The sequence below is a fragment of the Zonotrichia leucophrys genome, chromosome 6 (genome assembly GCF_028769735.1).
Source record: "Zonotrichia leucophrys gambelii isolate GWCS_2022_RI chromosome 6, RI_Zleu_2.0, whole genome shotgun sequence".
Classification (NCBI taxonomy): Eukaryota; Metazoa; Chordata; class Aves; order Passeriformes; family Passerellidae; genus Zonotrichia; species Zonotrichia leucophrys.
Window position 1 is genome coordinate 15,665,427 of NC_088176.1, and position 15,550 is coordinate 15,680,976.

Genomic DNA, 15,550 nt, shown 5'->3' on the forward strand with positions numbered 1-15,550 from the left:
CTCAGCAAAGCTTCTCCGGGTAATGATAGGTAACCTGAGCAAGCCCTTTGAGGCACGTAACCTCACCGTGTTTGTTAACCGTGCATCTTAATCTTCAGCACAGGTGAGAATCTGATGTTGTGGGTTAGCTGAAATTCAGAGATCCACCATGTTTAGGAAACAGTGAACACACAAACCCTAGAGTGAGCCTTTTCCTGGCTGTCTGGCTAGGGATGGAAGGGAAGCAGGTCTGGCTTGTGCTCTGACCCTTCTGTCTTTGTAGCCCTGTCTGAGCTATGGCCTGGCAGAGGAGGAGCAATCTCGGTATCTCAGCCCTGAGCTCCGGGTAAGCTCATTAAAAGCTGCGACTCAGCTGAGGTTTTCCGTAATCCCCAGGTGAATTGGAAGATAAATGGGTTATATAAGTTTGTGAAAGCCACAGAGTTAAGGAACTTTTCTGGGACGGTGACAGACTTCACTTAACACCTTGGAGACATAGTAAAGTAAGTTAAATAGAGTATCAAGAATGTCTCACATAGTTTTCTGTACTGTTGAAGACCCCACTCCCAGATAACAGGATAATATAAGCAAAGTACTTGAATCAGCATTCCTGGCTGCTAAGGTAAAGATCTAGCAATAGTGCCCATTATCCAAAGTGTCATTTCTATCATAAAAGATGGGAAAAGCGTTATTTTTTTTTTTTTTTTATTGCAGAAGTATTTTTTCAGAATACCTTTTTGTTGTTGTTGTTCAGAAGTGTATATATCCTAATAGCAATGGATGACTTGCATCATAAAGTAGTGCACTGTTAAACAAATGTAAGAAAAGGTTTAAACAAATGCTGGGAGGTTTCTGAAAATGAAATTGATAAAATAGGCTTAATAACTAAGTGTCCTAATCCAGGCAAGAGGTTAATAAAAACCCTCATAAAGGGTTTTTGATACCTGTTCCTGTGAAGCTTGCTAGCTTTTGTTCAGCTCTGAACACAACTGCCTACAGTAATGGTAGCTGGACAGAAACAGTCCACATGTGATTAAAAAGAAAGTACTACAAATGCTATTCCTGCTAAAATGGGTCCTGGGTAGTGATGGCTGTTTTCTCATAGTGCAGTTTGTCCATTAGTGTGCACAATGAGCAGCTAAAGGCATTAAATTACACAGTTGATGGGCTAACCTTCTGTGACGGACTAATGTGTGCTTGACCAACAATTGATTCACTTCAGGTTCTCTTCAGGTTTCAAAAAAAGCACTACAAGATGAGAGTTGGTAGCTTTTTGCTGAAGTTTAAAGAAATTACACTCGACTGATCAATGTCCAGAGAATCCCAGGACTTTTCAAGTAGGCACTGAAAACAAACCCTGCCACTGCTCTTGGCTTTGCCAGAGAAGTCTATGATAACATTATAAAGGTCACTGCATGGGAAGCATAGACAAATACACCAGTTTGGAGTATGCTTTTTCACTGTGCTGGATAGCTCTTTAAACCCAGTGGAATTACATGGTCCTACAAGTCTAGTCTACTTCAAGGAAAATGTTCAAAATTGTCTTTTACGATGCAGTTATTAGGAGATCCTGCCATGTCTCCTAAAGTATATGAATATTATTAAAACTTATTTCTATATTTTGTTCTTTTTTCTGTATGTATATGATGGAAAGAAAGCACACACAACTCATAGGTCACATTAAAACGACCTTTGGAAAATTTGAGGTGCTCTCGTTTCTCCAGCGTGACGTAATTAGGTTTTAGTCCTGAGCAAAGATACTGGAAAGCTGAGTTGTGTCACAGTAGTTTGCATTATACTTTTACCTTCTTGATGGTTAACTTTCTTGATTAGGAAACACTGTCTCCCCTGGGAGCTTCAGACAGAGAGTTCTCTGACAGGAAAATATACTGAATCCTGTAGCTCGTTGGGTTTTGTACAGAAAAAAACTGTGTGGAGAGATGAATTGCTAGAGTAGCTGATGACTTTTTTTAAAACTTGTACACAAGTAACAGGTTTTCTGGCTTTTTTTTTCTTCTTTTTTTCCTCTTTTTTAAAGCAGCTTATTCAGCTGTAAAGATTTGGGTTTGCTGCTTAATTAGCTGTTTAGAATTGTACACTTTGCATAATCACTATTTGACTACACTTTGAAAAAAAAGGAAGTTCAGTCTATTCGTTACTCAACTAAAACAATCTAAAAGGCCAATCATACTTTCTGATGTCTCTTCATTGCAATGGAATTTTGAGGTAACTAATTCTTCTAGTCAAAGACACTCTGACTTCTGCCTGATCAGTATTATTTCAATGTTGTGCATGGTCCTATCTTTCAAGTAGAATTTTCCATAAGGGGAAGTCAGTATATTTCAATATATGGGGACATGAATAGTTTACTTGACTTAGGGCATATGTGTGGAAACAGCAAACTGCTCTGCAATGTTCAATGTAAAAAATCAAAACACAAACTGGTATGCAAGTATGTATGTGAGTTCTTTCTTTCCAAGAGTTTTCCATTTATGCATACAAATGTATGTGTATTGAGGTACATAAAAACCTCTTTAAAATGTTTTGTACTGCTTGCTTTTCATAGTGCAGAAGGATCTGAGCATGCCTGCCAAAATTCTTATTCTGTCATACTGGAACAGAAAACGAACAATATTCTTCCCCGAATTTTTAAACACATACATATCTTTTGTAACTGATAGCACAGCTAGCTTAATGTTATCAGCATTTCTGTGGCATTCTCAGTGGCTCTGACATGTGCAGTTAAGATTAGCAGGACAGTTACAGCCCATTCTGAAACCCTCTGCCAGACTGCATTTGAGAGAGCCACCTTCATCACCATAAATGCTGACCAAAATGGGCTGGGGTGTGGGACAGACATCTCCAAGAGGATTTTAGCAGAGCCCTTTCTCTGCCATGCTTTGCACACAGATTCCTGCTCCAAGCTCTCTTTGTCCTGCCCCTTGTGGTGCCTCCTGCCCAGCCCTTGGCCCGCCCAGAGGGGCAGCAGCAGCAGGGTTTGGGTCTGGGTGCCCTCTGCTTCTCTTGGGCATTTGGGGCACTGCCACTGCTGAGGGCCCGGGCCGAGGGGGAATGGAGGGGTGGTGTGGGGCTCAAGCACTTCCAGGCAGGTGCTCATAGAGTTTGCAGCAGTATCCCTGAGTTCCTGTTATGACTCTTGTCTATATTGATGAAAAGCGCCTTTCATGACAAAGGCAGGAAACTTTTAACATGAAAACGGTCAAACTGTTGTCACAATTCAAAGCAAATATGAAGTCTGGATAGAAACACAATATAAACATTCCCAGGAGAGCTTTCTGAGACTTGTTATGCAGAGCAAAGTTGGCACAGCGTTCCATTTGCAACACTAAAAATCAAATGGGTTTTTGTTTGTTGTTTTTACAAAATTTAAGTGACATTTTATTTATTTTAAGGATCGGTTGCTGACGCACAATATTCCTCTGTCCACTGATTCACATCAGATGAGCACTCTTTCTGTAGCCACAAGTGTCTGCACGGCAGGCTTGTATTTGCAGTTGAAAAATCAATAATTAATTCATAGCCAAGATAAAGAGCTCAAGCCCATTAAGAGATTACCACCAATGTGAAGATTTTCAGTTGTATTCATAGTAAAGGAGGAGGAGACTGAGAATGTTTGCCACTTAAGTTTAGTCTACGACCCATTTTTGCTCTTTCTAAGCTGCCTATCACTGGGCTATCTAAGTAACAATAAGCTAGTCACTCAAGTGTTATACTAAATATTGGTTTCAAGATAACTTAGTATAATGAAAATGAAACTTGTTTTGACAACGATAAAAATGTTTGTTCAAAAATTTTTACCATAATTCCCAAGTGAATAAGCAGCCCTTGACTTCCCCAAAAAAAGTATCTGAATTATTTTTTATTCAAAAACAACTTGCACCTGAGACATATAAATTGTTATCTAACTGATTACATTAATGTATCTGCAAGAGAAATCTTTCCAGGGAAGGGAATGTACAAGAGCTCAGAATAAAATTAGCAAATACGGAAGATTAAAGGGAAAGCAATCAATTTTGAATTTGATGAAAATTGAGTGAGTTTCCATATTTCTAATATAATGTAGAGACAAGGAAAAAGGGCCTAAATTGACAAATACTTGTGTATTTTATTATTTATTTTAAACATTTTTACTTATTGTTGCCACTATGATAGTTACTGTCTCATAAATCACATAAGCCTGTAGTCATCCATAGCATTTGGTTCTTTGCTCAAGTGTTAAGAGGCTATCAGAAAAAGAATCATTAGGCCTGCTATTTTCTGCAGCCACACACCCTGACAGCACAGTTATCAGCAATCACTGGACTGTGCTTTCATTTACCATTTCTCCAGAGTAAATCTGATTCTCCTCTTCTCCTCCCTGCCTGCCGCACAGATTTCTGCAGGGGCTGTGCCCCATGGCTGTGGCCCTGCTCTAACCCAGCCCTCTCAAACGGGACAAAGGAAAAGGCTGCTGAAAAGGTGGTTTGTTCTCTATAGCGTGGTGTTTCACAGACTGGAAGCCCTGCACAGCTGTGCCTTGGCTTGCAGGGCTCAGCGGGGTTGTGCTGGGGCATCCTCAGCCCTGCTCTGACCTCAGCTGCCTGCAGGGACACGGGGAAGGCGCAGACCCAACCAGCAGCGTATGCAGTACCAGAAGGACCAGAAGAAATGATGAAATTATGGCTCTTTATGTGTCAAGAAACACTGTACAGGCAAGTCCTTGAGAATATCACCAGTAAAATGTCACATTAATTTAATTGATGATTGTGCTGACCTTATTGCTTCTAAAACTTGCAGTAGCCACAGAGGTTTTTTCGATGTTTCAAAAATAGGTAGCATTGGATTGATTTTTAATATACTGCAGTTGTTCTCTCACTGGTAACACAGTCTGAGCTCCTCAGAAAAGGAGGTTCAAAAGAAATGCACAGAACTGATGAATGTTAGCAGAAATACTTTGTACAGAACAGGTTGCAATGGCCAGAGTGGAGCCTTCTGGTGCCTCTGATGTCCAGGCTGGTTCCAGGACATTCCCCTGTGAGGTGAGAGAAGATGTCTGCATAGCAGGTGAGCTGTTGCAGAAGCACCTGTGCAATATCTTCCAGGCTTCAGGGATTTCTCTGTGCTTTTGATAATGTGTAAGTAGTTTTCAAGTGTTGTTTCACCCTTGAACAGTTTACTATGAAATCTTGCTACTTTGTATTAGAAATTGCACATGCTTTGAACCTTTAACTTCCATGGGTTTTTATTTTGTGCTCTAGTCAGCTTGCATATGAAGAAATACCTCCATATTTTAAACATTTTCTAAATTCTAATAAAAAACCCAAACAACTTCTGGTGCATGTTAAATACTCACATTTGAAGCTCATTTCCCCCATGCCTTTCATTGTGAGGAAAACTTGGCTGCTCAAAGAATCACAAAATGAATTCGAAGTGATTATAAATATAATAAATTTCTTGGCATTTGAGGTGACATTGATGCAAAATTGCATGGGAGGAAATTCCATGAGAAGGAATTAATCCTATTTCCTATAGGATTTTTCCCTCATAGAAAACAAATCTAGCCTTATTCTTTAAACAACCCCTCCTTATTCCTCCATTTGACTAAAGTTTTTAGTTTAGTTTTCTTTAAAACATTCTTTAAAACGCAAGTAAAAATATTAGCTAGGAGGTTTCTGAATTGCAGGGCAGCAGCTGCAGCACAGAAGCCTTTGGGAGAACGTGGATCTGGAGCTCAGCATTAAGTGTAGTTCCTCAAAGAATCATTTCAGCAATGTGTGAGGAGAACTGCTTCACAGCTTACTGAATCTTAGTCACTTGTGCTTTGGCTTTTGCAACAGCCACGTGAAAAAGAAAGGGTTATTTATTAAGAGCAGAACAGTTCCCTTTTAGTTCTGTAGCAATCATGTCTCTTTTTTTCCAGTCCATGGAAAGTGTTATCTCAGGCAGCTTTGTGCAGGAAGTTCTGTTTATCACTTCCTCACAGTTGCAGTTTGTCTAGGACTTAAATATATGATATCAGATTGCATCAAAATGTGGGCCTTTGTGTGCTTAACTCATCAAAGGAGTGGACCCTCAGGACTTGATATCACTTCACTGCATATGCAGTCATGTAGCAAAACAAAGTCTATCTAAACAGGACAGGACTATTTCTGTTGGTAGTGTAGCAAAGCTAGCAGAATTGGTGTAGTTTCAGGTATCTGCACTGTTTCACTTCTTGTTTTTAAATTTATCACTTTTTAAACAGTGACACGGTTTGCCTGTTTTTACTATGTAAACTACAACGAAAACAAAAATATTGCTTCAACAATCAAAAAAAACTCAAAAACCCCAGACTCAGATGGGATTTACTTGGTGTACACTGTTGGGTTGTCTGCTTACGTGACAAAAAAAAAATTAATAAGAATTCTAAAGTTTTGAATCCTTGTCTTTTCAGATGGCTATTGCTCCCACAAATTTGAAATGGTAGATGGTTATCTAGACAGCTGTGTGTCAAATGAGTTCAATGAGGCTGTAACAAATCCCAACAGTGCAGGAGGTTGGGTGCAGGTCAGGAACCTGCTCTCCCACCTTGGTGGCTCTGTTTCTGTTTTCCCCAGGCTTGCCAGAGGAGTTCCCTTTGCAGCAGGGCAGGCTGCAGCGCCAGATGTTGTCACAGGAAGTCTATTCAAACTGGGGAGCAACACTTCTGCTCCCAGCACAGCTCCTCTGCGCTGACCCTGGTTTTTGCCAGCACCCTGCCCCACGCCCCTGCAGGACTTCGCCCAGCTCTGTTGCCCTCCTGCTCCTCACAAGCTGCCTTCGTGCTGGCTGATAAGAGTCCAGGCACTGCACAGCCCCTGCTGGGAAGCTGCAGCTTCAGCTCTGCTTCTGCTCCTTCCCACACACTTCTGGTGGGTGTTTTAACCATGTGATAGATGCAAAACCGAGAATACGAAATTAGGATAGTATCCACTCCAACGTCCATGATGTGACTCGCCCTCTAATTAGTAAAATCTCCTAGTACTGTTCAAGGGAGGAAAAAGAGATTTAAATGACTCAGCAGTAAAAGACAAAGTAAATGTGTCTCTTCTCTTCACATCTCTTTTTTTTCACCTGAGAAAGCAAAAAAAAAAAAGTTGTTATTCTTAGAAGGTGGACACAGAAAGAGATTGAGGGCTTTTTCCTTCTCCCTTTTCCAATTATTTTAACTGTGTATTAGTTGACGAACATGATGAGGAGATTGCTCCAAATCCCATCAAGCAGCTGCTGGGGGAGCCAGTCAGCAGCGTGACCTGAGCAGAGCCATCCCATCTGAGCACAGGGCCCCAAAGCCCAAAGCTGCAGGGATCTCCTGGCAGGTGCTGGCAGAATCCTGTCACTCCTTGAGTGCAAGCTGGGAAATAATCGAGTTTCCCAGTCCCGCTGCTTTCCACTCTGCCTCCTGTGCCAAGGAACCCTGGGGGGCTCTTCCTTTTGTCTTCCTCCTACCACGGGAGGAGTTGGTAGGAGGCTGCTGCCTCCTACCACGTTTTGCACAGAAGGGGTGGTATGGGCCTTAGCACTCAATAGAGCTAAAGAAATTTTTGAAAAACGCAGGACGTGCTGCTGTGTGCTGTAACTTTGAGCCTTGTCAGTCCACGTGAGGAGTGAACTCTCACTTCTGGCCAGAAAACAGGAAAGTGCATAAAACCAAGGACTTTTTAAAAGAAGTTGAACTTTTCTCCCTTTTTCTTTCAGTTAGATTATATAGCAAAAGTGAAAGTCAGGAACATACCTCAAAACAACTTGTCCTGCTCTTCAAAATAGTTTTACTTCGAAAATAGCAGCACTTTGCAAGAAGTAAATGTGCACTGTTGCCTCATGAAGAATATGTCCCTTTCACTGCTGTGAGGGAAACCTTGCTTTTGTTAGTCAATATGGATAATCAGTTCTGTGAAAAAGACTTTACAGCTACTAATCAGCCATGTAGTTTTTCACATACACATTTTCACAGTGAAAACTGGAAGTTTTGTGTAGTTCTGTTTTGTGGAACCCCACACTACCCCTACAACTGCACTCTACAACTCAACTGCCCCTTTTTGAATTTTTTTTTTGTATCCATAAAGTCTTAAATATTTAAATAGATGATGGTGTCAGTGAGGATGTACAGCAGGTCCACATCTCTGGGGAGTCTGTGGCTTGTGGACTCATGGACTCGAGTGTGCATAAAAGGTCTGAACAACTGAATTACTAATTAATCTTTCTAATTAAGCCAATGCCTTTAAATAGAAATCCTTTGGTGGTTCTTTTAAAAGTTGTTTATTTTTATTTTTAGAGGGGTTGTATTTTTTTGCTGGGGTGGGGGGTGGCGTTAGTGTCGTCCAGTTTGGGGTTTTTCAGTCTTCATTCAGAGCCCGGCATCTCCACGTGGAGAAGGATGCAAGGTGATGTCAGCTCTGCTTAAATCCAAGCAAGGTTAGCCAGAAGGAAGAAGCACCAGCTTAATGATTTCTTGTCTTGGGCTGCTGTAGGACTCCCGGAGATGCTAATGAATGTTAATTTATACTTCTTATCACTACACTAGCAAGACCGTTCACACATTTTCCGCAGCCACCACGAGATTTAGGCTGTTGTCCTAATTGCCATTGTTCTGGCTGCTAGCTATTATATTTACCACAAGCTGTTTTCATCTTGTTGGGAGCATGGTGCTAAACTGAAAAACACCTATCTTAAGCAATTTGCTGCCTTCTGGAAGCTGAAGCAATTACAGTGGAGTATGCAGACAAGCTTCTATACAATGCGTGTAAATTTCTGTCTGTGGTTCCAGTAGATAAATTTGAGTTCCTGGAACCTTGTACCTGATTAGAAATGTAGGCTCCATAACGTAAAGCACAGCACACAGTCTTTCTGGAAATGTTAAAGTTCTTTTTATGTAATTCTTTTTGAAAGATTAAATGTAACAGATTTACCAAGATGTATTTGATCATGGTAAACCATCACGCCTGATCAGGTCTGAACTTATCCTACAACACAGCCTAATGGTGGCCCCACGATCTCAGTTTGTGTCTGTTTTTACTCAATGACTCCGTCAGAGATGGATTTCCCTATCCCACAGAAGTTGTAGCTGCTCAGAAGACCACAATATTTGCACACTCATGGTGGTACCAGCCTGGAAAATTACTTCAGGAAAATAAGAGCAAAGGAGAGAGACCCTTCTCATCTCAGTCCAGAAGAAGTGGCTACCTTAACCTGGGACCAAACTTTTCTCACTTAATGGAGTTTGGTGTTAGACTAGCTACTTGTGGCAGCTACATGGTATGAAAAAGCACAGTCCCCTTTCAATCTTTGTGCCATAATTTTCTGCTGCTTTTTGTGCACCAGGAGCAATAGTTGTCTGACCCAGCAGCCAGCCACCTAAGAGAGGGATAAGAAAAAAGAAAAGCAGTTGTATCCAATATATTTTCTGCTGTTCTCATTCCTTGATCCAGTTTATGAAGAGGTCAGGAAATTTTTGCCCTGGGCAACAGATCCAGCATTTTGGGCAACAATGCTCTATAAGATTATGCTCAGCAGTAAGTTCAGATAAAACCTCAAATGTCTGACTTCCTAAATTGCTTTCTTCTCTTTCATAGTTTTAGGTACAGCTATTAACCTACTTTAAAAAGGAAATTCATATCAGAAGTCATAGACTTTTATTTAGAGATTAATTTGTCCTGGAAAAAAACTTTCTAAGTTTAAACCAAGCTTAAGGTTGCCAAAGAAGTTTGGTTACATGTATATTTGTTTCATTTTTCATATTCATCTCCACTTCCTTCTTTTGCTGGAGTATTTCCAGCCTCATCAGAACCCAAAAGTACCAGAAATAAATTAGAGACACCTAATTTTGCAAAGCATAGGTCTTCTTGTGCTGAGAATCCTGAGCTAGGACTTGGGAAATCTGGGTTCAATTTTCTGCCTTGCCACTCATTTGGAATTTGATACTGGATAAGGAGTTTGGTACAATGAGTCTGTGCTTCAGGCACCCACCTGTGAGTTGGCTGGAGCAGGGAGATCATGGGTCCAATCCATGTACGGGCCATTCACTAAAGAGTTGGACTCAATGATCCTTGTAGGCCCCTTCCAACTTAGAATATTCTGTAGTTTTTCTCTATTCTCTGTTTCCAATAGTTATTCTGTGGCTCCACACTGCTGTGGTGATCGGAGCTCTTTGTGAGCACAGAGAGGCTCTTTAAGAACAACAAAATGCTGTCGCATTTAGACAAACATAGGATTGGGATTTGTTTCCCAAATCATTATTTTTATCTTGTTTCAACCTGCTGGAGAACAAGCTGTAGTGTTTGTTTCTGGAGACACATTATCCCTGTCCTAAGCAGCTCTGTGTGTGTTATGGCAGTGCCACTGCTGGCCAGGTGACTGGAGTGGGATGTGCTACACAGCCCATCTTCAGTGGGGTTTCACAGGGACTCCCTGAAGATGTACTGTCTCCAGTAAGACATTTGAATTTATGTTTTTTTCTTTAAGATCTAAAAGTTAGCCAGTCTTGAGCAATGAGCATATTGATGTTTGTATTCAGCAGTGTGACTTGCTGGGCAGTGCATCTATAAGTTACATGTCTGGCTCTGAATTCAAGCACAGAAGGGATGATCTGACCCTAAGATTAGAGATCCTGGCTCTGGAGATGAACTTGCCATCTCACATAGCCACTTTCTGGTGACCCAGTCTGGGTGTTCTGCACATGGAGAGCTGGGTTCCCAGATGCACAGGAGAATGGTGAATTTGAAAGGTGTAAATGAATGTCTGAAGGGTAGCCACAGCTTCTCAACAACCTTGACTCCAGTTAATGATCTGAAGAATGTGCTTGTTATCTTGGGGAATGGTGAATCAATTCACCTGCCAGTTTTAGTGAAAGTTTTGCTCTTTGGGACTTGTATTTGCAAAAATAAATAGAGTAAGTGTAGCACAGAGCCAGGTGTTGACAAAGATTTTTTAGCACTACAGGAATCCTCAGCTATTACATTACCACATCAAATTCCATGTCTTTCTTCAGTCAAAAGATACTAGGAGGCAAGGGTGTAACTTATTACAGGTATGAATAATAAATTATTAACACATTACCTATTTTCATGAGTAAGCACTTCGAATGTATCCTACTAGATTTCATGACTCAAATTTTTGAAAGGGCTAAATAAATACAAAAATTAAAACATTTAATCCTGGACATGCTATTAGTTAGAAATTCAAACGATACAAACAAAACTAATTACAGCAAACTACTCAGCAAAGCACTTTGCAAAAGAAAGCCTCACAAGTAATTAGATTCCCAGAAAAAATTTAATCGCAGCTGCCTCAGCAGTTAAAAAAGAAAAGTATCATAGTTTATTATAACATTGCTGTGTAATGGTTTACATATTTGTCCATTGCACTTAAGAAGAATAATTTAAAAATTATTCTCAAGCAAATGACTAAGCTCTTTATAAAGTCCTATTGTACTCACTGAGTCATTTGCCTTCATCATTAGACAATGACTAAGCTATCTTTTGAATCTTAGCTATGTACCTGTGTAAATAAATTACCATCATACAATTACTGTATTATTCTATTTTTAAATTTTCATAGTATTGTCCAGTTTTATATTATGTGGTTTTGAAAAGCTGTCTACAAGAAAGAACATCTGTATTCACATGCGAGTTTAGTCAAAAAGACTGAAGTTGAGGTCAAAGGCATTTTCATTGCAGTAAGTTCTAATGACAAATGAAAGATTACTTTGAACTTGAAGCCACTTGGACATCCAACCTAAGTATTTTTGTTGTAGATGCAAAACCTGGAACCTGGAATTGTTTCTAGCTGCTTCAGAAGCACTAAGAAAACCAGAAGTTGAGTAAACCAGAGTAAGATGATGTAGCTTTCAGTACTTGGTACACTTATCATTCTTAGATGAATGTTTGCCAGAAAAAATAAATTATTGGTTACTGAGGTGTTGTGACGCACAATTGACACAAGACCTTTGAAAACCTAAGCAAATGTGTTTGGGTTATGGCTGGATATGATGCACAGGCCACAAATGTTTCTGAACAGTTGCATTGCATTACAGCAGTGGGTGAGGTCCTAAGATTGGATTTGATATTGAATATAAACCAACAACAAGAACTTCAAAGTTAGTTCCACAATTTTTAAGAGTTTGACAGTAGTCCTTGTTGCAGTGAGTTCACATCTGGTGAGCTGTGTATAGAAGACCTATGCCTGTATGGTTATCAACAGTATGATTTATGAAAATGTGGTGGTTTATGCTAGACAAGAGTTTTTGTGGGTGACAAACATTTTTCACACCAATCATTGTTTCAAAATCTTCTTGTAAAGTTGTTTTGGGGGTTTGGGGGTTGGTTTGGTTTTTGAGGGTTTGTGTATATCTCTCTGCTTCCAGTTTGTGAGTATGGTGCTTCTAAGCCTATAAAAACCAGGACTCTGCAAAACACTCCCTTTTTTACAGCCTGTCTAGACCTCTAGAAATTGGGAGTGTCCAGCACTTAACAACTGATGGCTGAGTGTGTGTATAGATTGGTTAACTACATAAATGCCATCTCCATCCTTAACTCTGAATTTTTGACACTAGTCAATGAGTGATTTGCTCTTAAATTAACGAGCAAGTGCAGTGAGGAGTATCTCACCAGGTCTGCTGTACTGTACCATTATCAAAAGGTAAATACAAGTACACCAGCCAGAATCATCACAGATTCATAAAATATCCTGAATCGGAAAGGACCCTCAAAGATCACCAAGTCCAACTCCTGGTCCTGCCCAGGAGCATCCCTGAGTCACACCATGTGCCTGAGAGCATTGTCCAAACGCTTCTGTTCTGTTGTACGGACAGTTGTCACCTGCAACAAGCAGTTTTCAGTTTTCCTCACTGCAAACCCTGGGCATGGCTCAGGGCATGGCAGAAGCCATCGGGGTCTCAGTGATCAGGAGGAATGAGGCACAGAGCACAGCAGGAGACTGGATGTGTGCAGTGAGCTGTGCCGTGCCCACACGGGCGCCTGTCGGGGTGAGAAGGCTGTGCTGGGGATGCCAGGTGAGGGATGCTGGTCCTGGAATGGTCCTGCAATGACCCCTGTAGCTAAGGAAGAATTGAAGGGCTCAGGAAAAAGTGTTCTGAGACTCTCAAAGATGTTGACTGCCACTGGCATGGGACTCCAAGAGGCCCCAGCAATAAGGATCTCAGTGAAGCACTCAACCATTTAAAGTGATCTTAAAACACTTACTATCTTGCAACCAGTAGAAATGTTGAAGTAGCAGGCAGGGAAATGGGGTCCCTTATTTTTCTGGATGTTTTGAAACTGTTTCAGCTCTGAAAAAGCAAATCCTATTGTGAATGATTAGTTTTCTTTAAGCCTGCTTGCAAGGGGTCATCCTGAAACTGAGAGGTAATCCTGTCTCTGTCTCTCTGCTAAACTAAGCTGGGCTTCAGTCCAGCTGCCAAAAAGGAAAAAAGGGAAGAAAAAAAAAAAAAGAGAGGGGGGAGTTTATTAAACTAATTAAAACAAAACAAGAATGTTCAAATTACTTTCTTTTAAAACACATAACTCTCTGGATTTGAACTAGGTATTTATTGACCAAAGTTTATTTTTTCTCATTTTTAATCCTGTTGATGATGAAGTATTTTAAGTAGTACTATTTAATTCTTCTTATTAGAACATTTCCCTTCCTCTTTTTCCTCTTCACCTCATGCTTTATATTTACAGAGAACATCAGGTAACAAGGCAAGCCTGGCTTCTGACCAAAAAGGTATTTTAGCTAGAGATTCATTAGTGTGTACAAAACCAGCCAGCCTTGTTTAAAGGCACTTCTTACACAAGAAGAAAGGGGTTCAATTACCATATTTCATTTAAAGTGAAGATTAAACATCTTTACCAGGACAGTGCACTAATCCCATGAATCCTATTTATGTTGAAATGTAGTGCTATTGGCAATAAACAGCAATTTGAGAAGTCATAACCCAAGGAAATAATTGTCAAGTGACTTTAGAGCTCCCTATAAATTTCCTCTTCATGACTTTGGCAGTAGTGTTCAACAACAGAGTTAAATATTTGTTTTAGGTGCTCCTGCCTTTAACAGACTAATTAAAAAGATGGAATTCTTTGATTCTATCTCAAATAATTTTACTTCTAATCTCTCTTAGGCAAAGTCAGCTCTGTAAATGGAACTAAACATATTTTTTTTCTGAATAGAGACTTTACAGTATAGCAATAAATTCAAGCACTGGGAAAGTAAATGCAACTGAAGTACCCTTAATGATGCTGTTGTGTAGTTGTTATGGTTGTTATCCCATTACACAGACCTTTACCTTGAAGGCCATAAATTCTTTGAGAAATAATTCTAATGGGAAGGTGCATTAAACATTGTGTTTCAAAATGATGAAAACCATGATTTAAGTTTGAAAAACCAAGTCACACAAACTGAAGTAGTAGTAATGGAGGGGAATTAAACTTTAGCCTATCATGCAAACCTTCTAAATTTGTATTTCCTGAGAAACTGCGCAATGGAGCTGTTCCCAGAGCTGCTTCTTGTAATTTGCATCACACACATGCCTGGAACTTGCCATCAAGGATCAGGCCCCCATTCTGCTCTGCTCCTGCAAACTTAAAACCAGTGCCTGAAACAAAAATTGTCAGTCTAAATACCTGACCCAACGCTCACTGAAGTCAATGGAAGATTTTTCATTGATTTTAATGATTTAGTTCAGGAGCTAAGTAAGTATTTCTAAGACAAAAATCAATATTGTCCCACAGTGGTAATGTTTTCATGTGCTTCTATTGATCCTTTTGACACAGATTACAGGATACCTTGGCACTGTCAACACACCAGGTTTTAACAAACTGATTTGATTTATTAACACCTTTGATTAACATCTGAAGTAGCAAGTATTTATCAAATGTCAGCAAACAAATGTTCAGCAGACAGGTCACCACGAAAAAATGACTTGTTGCACAATGTAAGCTGAAGTTCAATAGGAAAAGGCTTTCCGTAAAATCAGTTTATGTGAGAGCCCTACCATGATATGCAATAAGCTAGGCATTGAAAAACTGGGGTTTTTTTTAACCAACTCTATAATCAGAATTGCTGTTACCACCCCTGGAGTGCCTTTACTTGCCTCCTCACATGAATGGTGAAAAAAACATTTCCATGACAGCATGGTTGTAAAAATTATGCCAAATTTTTCAAATCCAATGGAACTTTCTTGTTCTGTCAGTTATGCTTTATGATTTTATAACCCATCTTCTACATAAATACAGTGAAATGCATCATTCTCTTTCAGAAAGACTGCAATCCATTCCTATGTTTGGAACATCTGACTTACAAATGGAAGTCCTGGGGCATCAGAAGTGAGACTGGTTGTCAGTGATATTTACAATGTGATTGTTCAATTGACAGCCCTGTAATTTAGCTTTGCCCCTTTATAAACCAACCAAAACCCTTCAGTCATTTCTTGAGAATGACTCTGAAGTCTCTAATTCAACTTGATTTTTGTATAACTACTGGGAAAAAAACCCGATGCAATGTAACAATTGTATAGTAGTAGTCTAATGGTGCACACCTTTCTTACTACGTAAAAGAA

The 15,550-nt window shown here is 39.9% G+C and overlaps 1 long non-coding RNA gene across 1 annotated transcript; it reads left to right on the plus strand.

Annotated features, from left to right (window-relative positions):
• The first annotated feature begins 271 nt into the window (after positions 1–271).
• LOC135449663 (uncharacterized) lies at positions 272–4,704 on the plus strand. The gene is made up of 3 exons (XR_010440813.1): positions 272–482; positions 4,373–4,458; positions 4,587–4,704. It is a non-coding gene; the product is annotated as an uncharacterized LOC135449663 (long non-coding RNA).
• Positions 4,705–15,550: the final 10,846 nt, after the last annotated feature.